A 14,252-nucleotide genomic window follows, 5' to 3' on the forward strand; every position below is an offset into this window, starting at 1 on the left:
CTCTACATGCATACTCAAGACCTCCTATTCTCATGGGGGACAATTCTGCAATTTGAAATAATTGGACAAGGAAGAATGCAATTTGAAGATGCAAGTTTTGAGAATGTCTTGCATACTCCAAGGCTTTCTGTGAATCTTCTTTTAGTGTATCAGTTGACAAAAATAGGCACCGAAAGGAAAGTGGAATTTACCCCTGATTCTGTGAGCATTTATGATATGAAAACCAACTTGAAGATTGCATATGGCAAGGTAAATGATCAATCTCGTCTATATATATTTTCTAATTTTGTTCCTCAATCAAATTCTATTTTTCTACTTATGCATGCAAATGAAGAAAGTAGGATTTGGCACGAGATATTTCAGCATTTGAATTTCAGATATATGCAACAACTTCGCAAGAAAGGGATGGTTAAAGTATTGCTAACCATTGAATTTTTAAATGGTGTTTGTAATGGATGTGCTCTTGGAAATCATCCACAAGACAACTTCAAGAAGGGGCTTCATGGAGGGCCTCTTCACCTTTGGAGCTTGTACATAGTGATCTCATGGGTCCATTTCTAGTACTTTCAATGAGAAAATCAAGATATGTGTTGTCATTTATATATGATTACATGAGATTCACTTGGGTTTACTTCTTGAAACTCAAGTCTGAAGTTTTTCAACATCTAAAGATTTTCAAAGCACATGCAAAAAATCAATCTGGAAAATGCATCAAGATACTCCGCACAGATAATGGGAAGGAATATGTCAAAAAATATATCCAGAATATTTGTAATGAAGTAGGCATACAGTTGCAGCATACAATTCCTTACACTCCACAACAAAATGGGGTGGCTGAAAGGAAGAATAGATATTTGAAAGAGATGGCCAATTGCATGTTCCATGCAAGATCTCTTTCATAAAAATTGTGGGTTGAAGCTATCAATTGTGCCTCATACATCCATAATAGATCTCATCATATATATGCTACTAGAAAAACACCTTTTTAGGCTTGGACTGGGATGCAACCTGAATTCAGTCATTTGCACATTTTTAGATCTCGATCATGGGCCTACATTCCTATAGAGAAGAGAAATGATTTAGAGCCTCAGAGTAAGGCATGCATGTTTGTTGGATATTTTGATGAAGTTAAAGGGTACAAATTACTTGATTTCAACACTGAAGTTCTTGTTGGTGTCCCAAATTTCTCTATTTTTACCCTATTCCGATAAGACTTAACCTCTGTTTTATCTTTATTTAACCCTCTCATTCCTGCACTAATCCAAGATAATCATCTATTCCTACATATACTTCGTATTTCATAATTAAGATTTATTTAGTGCTTTATTAATTACTTTACATAGATTTCATACCTTTTAGTATCTCTTGTAACTTATGTTTAACTTTCCTAAAAGTAATTGAAGAATTAAGTGTTAATCATTATTTAGTGTGATCAGTGCATGCAGATTCCTACACCGCCAACGATGCTTCTCCATGATCTCTGTGATATTTCACGTGGGCATTTTTGATCCACAACTCCTAGTTCGGTTGCGGACTATCTGAGAATGGACTTTGGCAGCATATAGTCGGGGATGCTTGCCAAGAATTTGGTTTACGAACATCAAAGTCCACGTTTTATTATAACCATCAGCCAGTTTTGCAAAGTTTGTTAGTTAGTCCATTCAGCCAAAAATCTTGAATAGGAATTTATTGTAATTAGCATAATATGGCTAAGGCGGAGAGACTATATATAATGTAGACTGTAGGTAGAGCTAGGATAGCGATCTTTGAGTTGTAATTTTGTTTACTTTGTAAATTTGTATCGCCCTCGGTTCTGGGCTAGACTCGCATTATCATGTATATTTTTTGATCAAGTTAATACAAGGAACATGCCATGTTTTCTTCACATTGTGTTCAATTTCTATTTCATGCATGAATAAGTGTTGAATCATTTTGTTTCCTAAACAAGAAACGAGGTGGTTGGCTATGGCCCAACCAACCCAGCTCGTTTACCCTTGTGATTTCACCATTTAAAAATTTGGTGTGAACATTTATTCATTTGCAATTGCATGGCTTTGATTTCTCTTATGTTTATTTCAGAGTTCTGAATTAAATTCATTTCTTAGTCAAGTGTGAATGGATCTGTAGTTTGGAAGTTTAATTAAGTTTGTTTCTTTCTTGCAATTTCTTTCCTACATATTTTTTCTTGCCATTTTTGTCTTAGTTTGCTTCTGCTCTGGTTGTGGAGGAAGATTCATCCTGTACTAGTGCAAGTAGTTTCATGCACTCCGGTTTTACTTTACAACAAGTGTTATGTTCCTTTCTTTCTTATAATTTCATTTATTCCTGCAAGAAAATGTGTTGTCGATTCAAGTAATCATTCTCAATGTTAATAATTATACTTCTGAAGGATATTTACATGAATTAAGAAAGAACATTATTACAAACACTATAGTTTATACTTGCAGTTTATGACTTAAGAACAAAGAACAAAAATGTTATAAGTGAATTGCCAAAAGTTAGTTGATGCATGCAAATTACTTTGACTGCTACTTGATTATTTCAAATTTTTTTTGTTTTTTGAAATTTAATTTCATTGCAAAGTTCATTTAATTAAAGCATTATTTTTCACATGTGATTTATCTCAGAATCTAGCTTGCAATTGCAGTTCTTTTCGACATGTATTTTAATCCTTTTGAAAGTAAAATGGAAACTTTGGTAAAGGAAGCTCTGTCTCGATGCAAGAGCTGGTCTCTTGTCATAGGAACAGAGTGCTCAAAGCCTTGAGGCTTAGAGCACCTCCATAAAGACATAAGTATTTAGTAAGGAAGATAAAATATACTTTTTCACATAAGCATTGTACCTGTACTAGTGCAAGCAGATTGAAATAGTACAAGAACAGGTTGCTTGGTGTATAAGGAAGATAAGTTGGGAAACATATCTCTGTAAGGGCCCACTTGTTAAACTGTTAGCCATATATATTAAAGATAAACATAGTATTTCATTTCAGCATTTAAGATTGCTTCCAGTTGTGTGAAAGGTTATTTCCTTGATTTCTTCACAAATAATTCTTTTACATTCCAACACTAGAATTGCTTTGGTGTTGATTGTATTTAAGATTGTTTTCTGTCAGATTCTACAACATTTAATTTAAGTAGGATTGGGAATAGGAAAAGTTCATACCACTTCCAGCATTTCTTGTGCTTCGTCTCTAAGTTTGCGAAACCCTTGGGTTAACAATTAAGTGTTGAGGAGTTTGCTTCAGTGCAATTCCCGCACCGAACAATTTGGCGTCGTTGATAGGGAAGCGATTTGAATTGGTAAGAATTTTTTATTTTTTCGCAATAGGGGTAAGTCTATTATTATTTTTTCTACAGTGTGCTTCTATTTTCTTGAAGGAATTTATAGGTGTCCAGTTATTTTTTTAAGTTGCAATATTTTTATTGAAATTTTGTTTTGTCATTTTTTGAGATGAATGCCTAAAAGAGGTAGGGGTCCGAAGCCCACTAGGGGCCAAAGAAATACTAATAAATCTGAAACTAAATCTCATATTGGGCCTTCTTTTGCAGGTAGAAAGTCCAAACAAACTCAGACTCATCACACAGGAACCATCCACTTGGGCTTTGGCAGTAGTGGTCCAGGTGTGACACAACTCACAAAGGGGAAGAAGGGGACTATTAGAACCAACAGTCAGCCTTCAGAGACTATTGGGATCGGTTCATGTGGAATAACAACAATGGCAGATGAGGAATACCATGCATAAGGAACTAGTGAAAATCAGGTAAATGTGGAACAATCCACTTTTGAATTCCCAATTGTAGATCCTGATACACAAGTACAAATGAAAAATATTTCACCATCATCTCTTCCTCATTTTTTCGATAAGGTACATGAAGATCTAGACTCTTTCCTATTTGAGTTTGATATTTTGTGTAGAATTTATGATTATTCATCTGATGCCCAAAATTTAAAGTTGTTTCCTGCAACTCTCAAGGATGCAACACTCCACTACTTCATGGGACTAGGAGGAAACACTATATATTCTTGGGAACAAATGAAGAGAGTGTTCTTGTCAAAATATCAGGAATATTGTAAGACTAGATATATTCAAGATGAAATATTTACTATTGTGAAAAATGATGATGAGACTCTAGAGGACTACTTAGAGAGATTCTTGTACATCCTCCAAAGGTCAAAGCTCAAATTCGATCTAAGTACCATTAGAACCTTGTTCTTACGGGGGCTTACTCACGATGCCAGGAATAATTTAAATTTGTTAGGACAAGGGGATATTGCTCAAAAATCTTTTGATCAAATTTGTGGCTTGTGCAGGAAATTCTCGAGGAAATAAGAAAACCGAATCTACTGATGGTATGATTATTGGATTAGAAAACAAAATGGACAATATGAAAATTGAAATAATGAATATTGCTAGTAAACAAATATACTCTTTGAAGATTCAACAAAACATTGTAGAGGAACAAGAGTCGTTGTCCATTTTTTGTCCAAAATGTAAAAGAAAGCATATTTTAAGAGAATGTCCTCTCGATATTAAAGAAACTAATAAATGTGCAATTTTTACAGAGAACCATGCCATGGAAAAATGTCCCTCCATACCTGGGCTGAAAGTTGTACTTGAAGGAGGACAACCTGAAGCCGAATCACTGCATGCTATGGGAGCATGAAGAAACTGGCCTCAGGTAAGTGCAGGTATGGCTCCTGAACCTCCATCGCATTTTTTTGGTTATAATGCACATTCATATTCCTATCCTAACAATAATCACTCTCAACATTGGCAGCATGGGAACCAATATCATTATGGACAACCCTCCCAATCTTGGAAAAAAGGATGGAGAGGGCCAAGCCATCCATATCATTCACACCATTCCTATCCTGCACCTATGTAGTCATACCCTCCTACATATGCACCTTACCCAATGCCACAACCATCATTACCTCAACTGAGTCAACCAATGCCACCATTGTCTTTACCTCCATTATTTCGACCTTCTCAGCTGCCTGCCCAACCTTTACCCAACCCCAATAACAAATCCGTACAGATGATCCATTTTATGAACCCTCTTCCCTCATCCAGATATCAATCAATGTTAGTTCGAGTCAATGACCTCCAATTGAGATCGGGGAAGATAGTAACCTCATAAAATCAAAAGAAGCCTATGGTGATTATCAACGAGAAAGGTGAGGAGGAAACTCCTGACTATTCTGAAAAAGATGACACCATCTAGCCTATCCCCGTACCTTCTGAGCCTTTTCAATCTTCTTCCAATCGACCTCCCTATCCAAAAAGGTTAGTTGTGGAGAAGAAAGACCCCATTCCTGAGACTAGCCTGGCTTTTGAGCTTAGGAACCTTTTCATAAAGGTACCTTTTCTCCAAGCTATTAAAGAGATCCCCATTTGCACAAAAATCATTAGGGAAATTTGTCTCAAGAAGCCAATAAGGAGAACATTAGAACCTCGAACCATTCAATTTGTTGGTAGAGTAGTAGAGTTAATCATGGGGTGTATGCACAAGGAGAAATATACTGACCGTGGAAACCATGTTGTCTCTGTTCAGATAGTTGATGTCCTTGTCTCCAATGTACTTATAGACCTAGGGGAAACCATTAATGTTATCACCAAGAAAACCATGGATCGACTTGGATTGGTCCGTATTCGTCCTACTCCCTCTGTGCTTGAACTAGCAGACAGATCTAAAATCGAGACGAAAGGGGTGTTGGATGATGTGGTCATTTCTCTAGACTCTTGGGAATATCTCGCAGACTTCATTGTGCTTCAGCCAAAGAACCCTGTGGGAGGACATCCCTTGATCTTACGACGACCATGGCTTGCTACGACCGATGCTTATATCGGATGTCGTTCTAATGACATGTATATTTCCCATGGAGATTATAGGAAGAAGGTCACCTTGTATCCACCTTCTATATCCATTCAGGAGCTCTGAGACACTTTATGGTTAGACTATAGTAGTGATGAGGAGACTAGGCCTATTTCCTTGACACATCAGAATGTTGACTTCTCGCAAGAGGGTGAGATTCAAGACTTCCTGAACAATCTAGAAACCATGCACAATTTTGAGTCATTGAGTCAGATTTTTATTCTAGATTTTCAGGAAAGATATGACTCTCTACCTCCCTCGCCACCATCTTTAGTGACACCTCTGTGTACTCTTAAGCCTGATACCACTCTTGTTGAGATTAGTCTAGGTAAATCCTTTCATATCAGTTCAGACTTGGATTCTTCCCAGCAAGAGAAGCTTGTGAATTTGTCACGAAACCATCTTAATGCCTTTGCATGGGGCTATGAAGATATGAAAGGCATCCCTACTGAAACTGTACCCACCATATCTATATTTAGGATGGAGCCCAACCTGTCCGACAACCCCAAAGGTGAATAAACCCAACTCTAAGAGATGTTGTAAAGGAAGAATTGCAAAAACTCTTAGATGTTGATCTTATCTATCCTATTTCTGACAGCCAATGGGTCTCTCCATTAGTCTTAGTCCCAAAAAAAGATGGGAGATGGCACATTTGTATTAACTACAGAGAATTGAATAAAGCCACTCTCAAAGATTGCTTCCCCCTTCCTTTCATCGATCGGGTACTTGATACCCTTGCTGTTAAGAAGTACTTTCCTTTTCTAGAAGGCTTTAGTGGGTATAACCAGATACAGATTGCACCCAAGGATCAAGATAAAACCATTTTTACATGTCCATGGGGTACATTTTCTTATCGAGTTCTTCCCTTTAGGCTATGTAATGCCCCAGATACTTTTCAAAGGGTGGTCTTGGCCATTTTTGTTTACCTTGAGTGTGTGGAAATATATATGGATGACTTTTCTGTGTTTGGTGATTCATTTTAGGAAGCCCTCAGGAATCTAAAAAAAGTGCTTCTTCACTGCCAAGAAGCTCATCTCGCTTGTGTGATAAAAATTACAGTTTAATGTGCAAGGAAGGGGTGGTTCTTGGCCATCTTATTTCTGACAAAGGTATCCAGGTTGAGCCTGCAAAAATAGAAATTACTTTGAGTCTTCCTATACCCAAAACTCAAAGGGAAGTGACAAGTATTCTAGGACATACGGGCTACTATATGAGAGTCATTGAGAATTTCTCAAGGATAGCTACCCCCCTTTTCCGACTTTTGGCTAAAGATAGTGAGTTTTCTTGGTCCACAACTTGCCAATAGTCCTTTGAGACATTGGAGGAAAAACTATTCCAGGCATTAGTTTTGAGAGGACCAAACTGGTCCCTGCCATTTCATATTTCCTCTAATGCCTCAGATACTTCTATTGGCGCAATTTTAAGACAAGAAGAAGACAAACAATGTTATGCTATTTTTTCATTAGTAAAAACTTGTGACCCACTGAACTAAATTATACGGTTATTGAGAAAGAGTTTTTAGCTATAATTTTGTCCATTAATAAATTTAGACATTATATTACAGGATATCAAGTCTTTATGAATATTGACCATTCCAGAATAAGATATTTGATGAATTAACCATTAACTAGTGGTAGAGTAACTAGGTGGTTATTATTGTTACAGGAATTTAATATTACCATTATTGGTAGACTAAGAAAATCTAATGTAGTAGCAGATTATCTTTCAAGATTAAATAATCTTGGTGAATAAATTCCTGTTGATGATGATTTTTCTGACGAACATCTTTTTTTGTGTCAACAAAATCCCAATGGTTTGCTGACATAGCTAACTATTTAGTCACTAGGAAATTACAACCTCACTTATCCGCTCATGAAAAGCAAAATATCATAGCATATTTATGGATTCAAGGAGACCTATTTTACACCGGAGCAGATCTCATTATCTGTAGATGTGTAAGAGAGGAAGAAGTGTTTGATATTTTAACATCTGCCCATGATGAAGCTTGCGGGGGTCACTTCACCGATAAGCGGACTACAGAAAAAGTGTTACGAGCTGGCTATTTTTGGCCTTCCTTGTTTAAGGATACTAAACAGTATGTCAAGTGATGTGACAACAGTCAGCGAATTGTCCAACCTAATCAAACCAATGAAATTCCCTTATGTCCTCAGCTTATGATTGAGCCTCTTGAAAAATGGGCCATTGATTTTGTAGGACCAATAAATCCAACAACATTAATTAAAAATCATATTTTGGTTTGTACAGATTTCATTACAAAATGGGTAGAAGCTAAAGCTCTTTCTTTTGCTACTGAAAGAGTTGTTGTTGGTTTTATTTTTGTTGAAATCTTTACTAGATTTGGTGTGCCTAGGGAAATTATTTCTGACAATGGACTGCAGCTTATTTCTAATCTGGTACATGGTGTGATGGAGCAGTACAAAATACGGCGCATGAAATCTACACCGTATCATCCACAAGAAAATGGTGAGGTGGATTCCACAAACAAGGTGATTGAGTCTATCCTCACAAATATATTAAATACTCACAGAAAGGATTGGGCTAATAAATTACCGGAAGCATTGTGGGCATACCGAACCACTTGGAGGAACAACACATGACACACACCATATGAGTTGGTGTACACAAAAATAAATTTTAGATTCAAATTTTAGTATCTTTAATATAAAAATAAATCACTAAAATACAAAACAATTTTTTGTGACTTTTATAATGATACAATACAAAGATTTAGTTAATATATTTATATCAAAGCAATTAAAAAAAATCAAAATAACTAAAAAATAAAAATAAAATCAAAACCATAAGAAAAAAATAAATAAAATCACAAAAATTAAGAAAAAAAATTAAAACAAAACAAATAGAAACAAAATCCAAAAGAATTAAAAAATAAAAAAAAAAAAAACATTTGGAGGATTATGCTTCGAGTTGGCATTAAAAACTATGCTTTCATCATGGTTGTATGCGTTTACGAGACAAACAAATCTGCAACACATGCTCTTTGTCATGCACATTCGAGGAGACATCTGACACAAAGAGGGAGATGAGTTAATTTTCATGGTTATTTTGATAAAAAATGGATAGTTATCAACATTAGGAATTGGATTAAAATTACACTTTTGATTATCCATAATCCATTTCATTTGGCATTATTTTTGCATAGGAATCATCAAGGAATCGGTCATTCCTTCTTGAGCACACTAATGTTTTTTTATGCCAAGTTTTTTTAGCAGGTTTCGGATGATCAACTGAACATTAAGGAGATGAAATTGTGATGACAATTGGTCTTCAAAAGACTAATTTCATGAAAAATCCTAAAGAACAAGTCCACAAAAATACACAAATTTTCTAGAAAATTACAAGTTCTTGAACTTCGAGTAATAATTTAATGGTTTCAAATGTTGCATGATAGATAAGAAAATTTGAAGACTTGCGGATTGTTCGTAAGGGTACAAGGATGGTGAAATACTTATCCACATTTGAATTCGACATGAAAATTAGCTATATTTGACAGTTTTCATTCCATCAATCATTTATTTTTTCCCCAGCAAGAGTCATTATCCATTCCTCACAATCCACATACACTTCACTACATTTTCATCAATCCTAACCCATCAATAAAACCAATGAAGCTCATCTACAAACTTTTTGTTCCACTTTACGTATACATTGTCAGTTTCCTTTTGCAAATAAAACCTTGCTTCCATACACCATTGAGTCCATAGTCCTTGAGTCTAAATATTTTTCTAAAAACACCTTGAAGCTTGCATGCCTTAAGGGCAAGCTATCATGCCGATAAACAAGGGAATAAATCAATGTCCCTTGTTCGTCGTATCTTCTAAGTATTCGACAACAACAAATTCATTCATACTTAGAAAGATGTTTTCAAGGCATATTGACTCTCATCCACATCAAATATGGGAGCTCTCGTGTTGACTAGTGGCATCGATTAATGACCACTAAGTTAACAATTTCTTGTTATGTTCGACACCGAAACATTTAATCAAATGATAAGAATTGTGCCAACAAGCATTGAAGACTTGAATACCAATCATTTTGTAGCAGAGGAAGCAGATTTACTTTCATTACTATTCAGTTTTTGATATAAATGACTTAAGGACAAGTCAATCAATAAGGCTAGGGGGGCAGTGTAAATTCTAAATTTTGTATACCTTCCAAGCCTTATACATTTTCAGCTCCATTCAGCAGCAGATTCCAAACATTCAACAAAAGTTCCAGTAGCCGATTTAGAAGCAGATGCAACAAAAATAAAAGATTCACTTTTTCAACTTCATCCACCATTTTCACAGTGAAGTAAAGAAGACTATGATCAGAATTTTGTAGCCACACATGCACAGTTCTCATCCATTTTTGAAAGGTAAGTTGAGGTATGATATTTTCTAACTTTTAACCATTTAATTCCTTGAAAGCTAGAATGATAATTTTTGGAAAAAACTTCCTTTCCTCATTTCATAAAATTGCTAAAACCATCAGTTTGGGGGAGGGATACATTTACATTCATACTTTGTCACCTTCATATTTTTTCATATTCATATATCACATTCTAAAACCCACATACTTTCAAAATATATTTACTATTACATCATCGTGAGCATAAAAAATGGCTTTGTAAAAAGTATTTAAAAGATAATTGAATGCCAACACAATCATGGTTGTTACACAAGAACCAACCAAGTTGCAATTCAACAAACACACTTTGCAAAAGTTAAGCAAATGATATCATGAAAAGTCTAAGCCAAAGCTCAAGTATCAAAAGTAATGTAATAGATTGCATGAGGACACGCAATACCTTCAGTTTGGGGTTATGTTGGGCCTAGGAATTATCCTTAAAATACATCCACTTTCACTCCATTCACACATTTTCTCACTTCTATTCCACCACCATGTCACCACATCAGCTTCACTTTCATCATTATATGGGTTACCTTTTTTTTTTCCAAAACATTATTAGTTCTTAGTATTTTTAAGAGAATTTATGGTTAAACTTTAGAAAATAATCTCCAAATACTTATACCTAACAATTAGAATGATTTTGTTGACATGTGTAGGTACAAAGGAAGCTTCCATGGCATCTTTATGTGGCACTCTATGTTAAAATTCGAATTTGAGGAGATCATGGACCTCATGGAGAAGATCATGGACCTCATGGAGGAGATCATGGAAGATAGGGTTATGTGTCACCATTGGTTGAGAAATATGTGGGTCAAAGGAGGGAATAGTGGATTCACATTTATGAGTTTGTTATCATAGCCTTTGTATAAATATGAGTGTTATCTCCTTCATTTCTAATCTTCATTTTGTAATCTTAATTTTTAAAATCTAGAAGCTTAGTCCTTCATTTGTAACTTTAGATTTTAGAATCATTGTAATGTAGAGTTTAGGACCTCTTGGAATGTAGAACTTGGAGCTTGTAATTTCAATTTGCAATTGACGATAAATAAAGCCGATTGGATCTTCTTCTACATTTGACTTCTTTATAAAGCGTGCTTGTGGAGCTATGGAGGGCCGCCATTGCCTCACTTGCATACTTGTTTTGGTATTAAGACTTGATTTATGTTTTAATTTCATTAGTTTAAAGATATTGATGCTGGAAATATAAATGAATAGTCTCTTGTAAGAGAGCTTTAATATTTCCTGTAATCAATTTGAATTATGTTTAAATGCCTTCATTTCTTAGTTAATTGATTAAGATGTTAGAAATATTAATGAACAGTCTCTCATAAGGGAGCTTTAATATTTCTTACACTTGTCACAATGTCTTTAGATTTCATTTTGTTAAATGACTGAATAGATGTTGGAGATCCCAATGAAAGACTTCCTGTAAGGGAGGTTTGGCATTTCTTCACCTAGCTTAGTTTAGTTTGTCTCTAAGTCCATATATATTGGATGATCCTTGAAGTTTACTTACCCGGATTGATAGTAAATGAAACTCTAATTTGCATCTGCATTTTAGACCAAACATTTTGGCACCGTTGCCAGGGAGGATGATTTAGAGATAGACTTAGGAAGTTATTTTTATTGCAATTTCTTTTTATGGACTAACTTGTGAAACCTGGTGATAGCAGGATCTTCATAACAGAGTTCAAAGTTTGAGCATTTTTTTATTTTTATTTTTATTTTTTGTACTTAGTTAGATTCAAATTCAGTCTTTTGAAACCCCCCATTTCTTACTAATTCATCTACGGATGAGAAATTTGCAGATGTTAAACAGGTACTTCTTGGAGAGCAAGGATAATATCAAAGACTGGTTTCAAAAGAACCTTGTGCCAAATCCAAGGATCAAACATGTTACTCACATCCTTGCAAACAATCAGGTAAAAATTTTAAATTTAGATGTGAGCATTTCTGAATTTTTAGTCCGTAGATGGCTTCACTGGAAGCATTCTTTTACCTAAGAAAAAAAAAAAAACTTTCAAGTTAACATAGAATAGATTAGCAAAATAAAACCAGATCTGGTAGAGTTTTCTTTTAGTCTTGTTTAAAAAAAAGCATAAAAATAATAAAAAAATTCATCATCATTTCTCATAAATAAATTTACATCCACGCTAACCTGCAAAAAAAAAAATTAAAAAAAAAATCAATATGTTAGTATGCTCTCTTCCTGCGCTTCGAGCGATCAGGAAGATCAGAAAATATATTGATTTATTTTCAAAATTAAATAAAAAAAATTTCTTGCTGGGAATGTGCTGGAATCATTTCTTCAAACAAGCCAAATATGCATATAAACAAATCAAAATCAGTGTTTAAGGAAGAAATCTGCAAGAAAAAAAATCCATTTGACTTGATCTAATTGCAAACAAATATTTTCTCTTAATCTTTTTGAAACCAGATAAGAGAAGTTTTACACGATTACACTATTCTCTGTCTCGCAATTTCAAGTTAAAACTGAAAACAATTATAAAGAAATTGAAAGTAGCAAATAAATGTAATTAGAATCAAGTATCACAACAGGAGTTTTCTGCTATTGCTGAAGAGAATGTGTTTGATCCTGGCTAGCCAGATGAGCCGTAATACAGACTTGTAGAAGGAGGCAGCGAGTTCGAGTCATCGCATGAGTACATGAAGCATACTCATGGTCACAATCAATAAGGTTGCGTAGATTCACCTAGATCTGTTGTGTTGATTTGTGTGGATCTAACATATGGCTGAGAAAGTGAATATCTCATAGAACACCCTGGTATTGTAACTATCAAGCACTTGGAGCATGTGTGGAATGTAGCCCTCACCTAAAAAAAAAACGACATTGATATCTGAGCTAGATCAGATCGGATTGGGACTTGCAAACGTTTTGAGCTACGCAAGACCATGGTGGAACTTTGCAAAACATGTCATAAGGCTTGGCAGAGTAAACAGATGAACGAGAGGCTCCAATTCTCAACCTGAAGAAGTATAAGCCATCGATTCTTGTAATATGACCATATGAATAAATTCCGACATGAAATGTTTGATCATTAACCTTGCTCACGTTTACATTAAGGCATTGCCAGAAGACGTAGCAGTTTTGACACGTCGTGTTGAAACATGTTTCTTGATCAAACCAAAACAAATCAGGAAAAACGAAGACATGGGTTTTTTCCAGAACGGAATAAATTACATAACTCATAAATCCTTTCCTCGGATTCCTAACGGTTTGAGAGGAAATCATGGTTCTTCGGGACCCTTTCATTCATGCTCGGCTTACGCTTTCTTGCAACAGAGTGATCGCCAGCCAGCTACGCGAGAAAAGGCATTGTCACTTTGACGGTGATTGAAGGGCCATTGCTAAAGGGTGTTGAGATCAGAGGCAGTGGAGCTTAGCTAGAAGCTCGAAGAGCTTACGCCACACAATAAATGTTCAATATCATGGTGCCTTTAGAACTATGAGTATTGAAAATAGGAATTGCAGCGTTGCGCATTTGAGCTCAGAATCAAGCACCATTGCTCAGTCCCTGTTATCTCCCGATCTCTTGTTATGAGGCATAGAGCGTTTTCAAAGCTATCACGTCTGAATACTGTTTTCTAAATAAGGGATTAGATATTTGGTTGGATTTTGTACGTAGGACAACCTCGTAAAACCCTATGGCTTCATACCTGTTGAATTAGATGGACTAAAAAATTTATATCATACAGAAAGAAATGGACAAATCCTTCATAAGAATCAATGGTCAACCCTAATCTGAACTTGAGCGATTTGAGCGATTTTGTATGCAGATTGAGCAATCTGAGTGATTTCGGTGACATATTTTGTGACCTCAGTTTCCTTGAAATGTAAAAGATATTTCAAAACCTCAGTTTGCTTGAAATGTGGGATTTGCAAAATGGTTGCCAGTAGATATTTTGTAAACAGTTTGAATTTTT

Source organism: Pinus tabuliformis, chromosome 4_2 (genome assembly GCF_031772625.1).
Source record: "Pinus tabuliformis cultivar Carrire ecotype Pingquan chromosome 4_2, CPIR1, whole genome shotgun sequence".
In the NCBI taxonomy this organism is placed as follows: Eukaryota; Viridiplantae; Streptophyta; class Pinopsida; order Pinales; family Pinaceae; genus Pinus; species Pinus tabuliformis.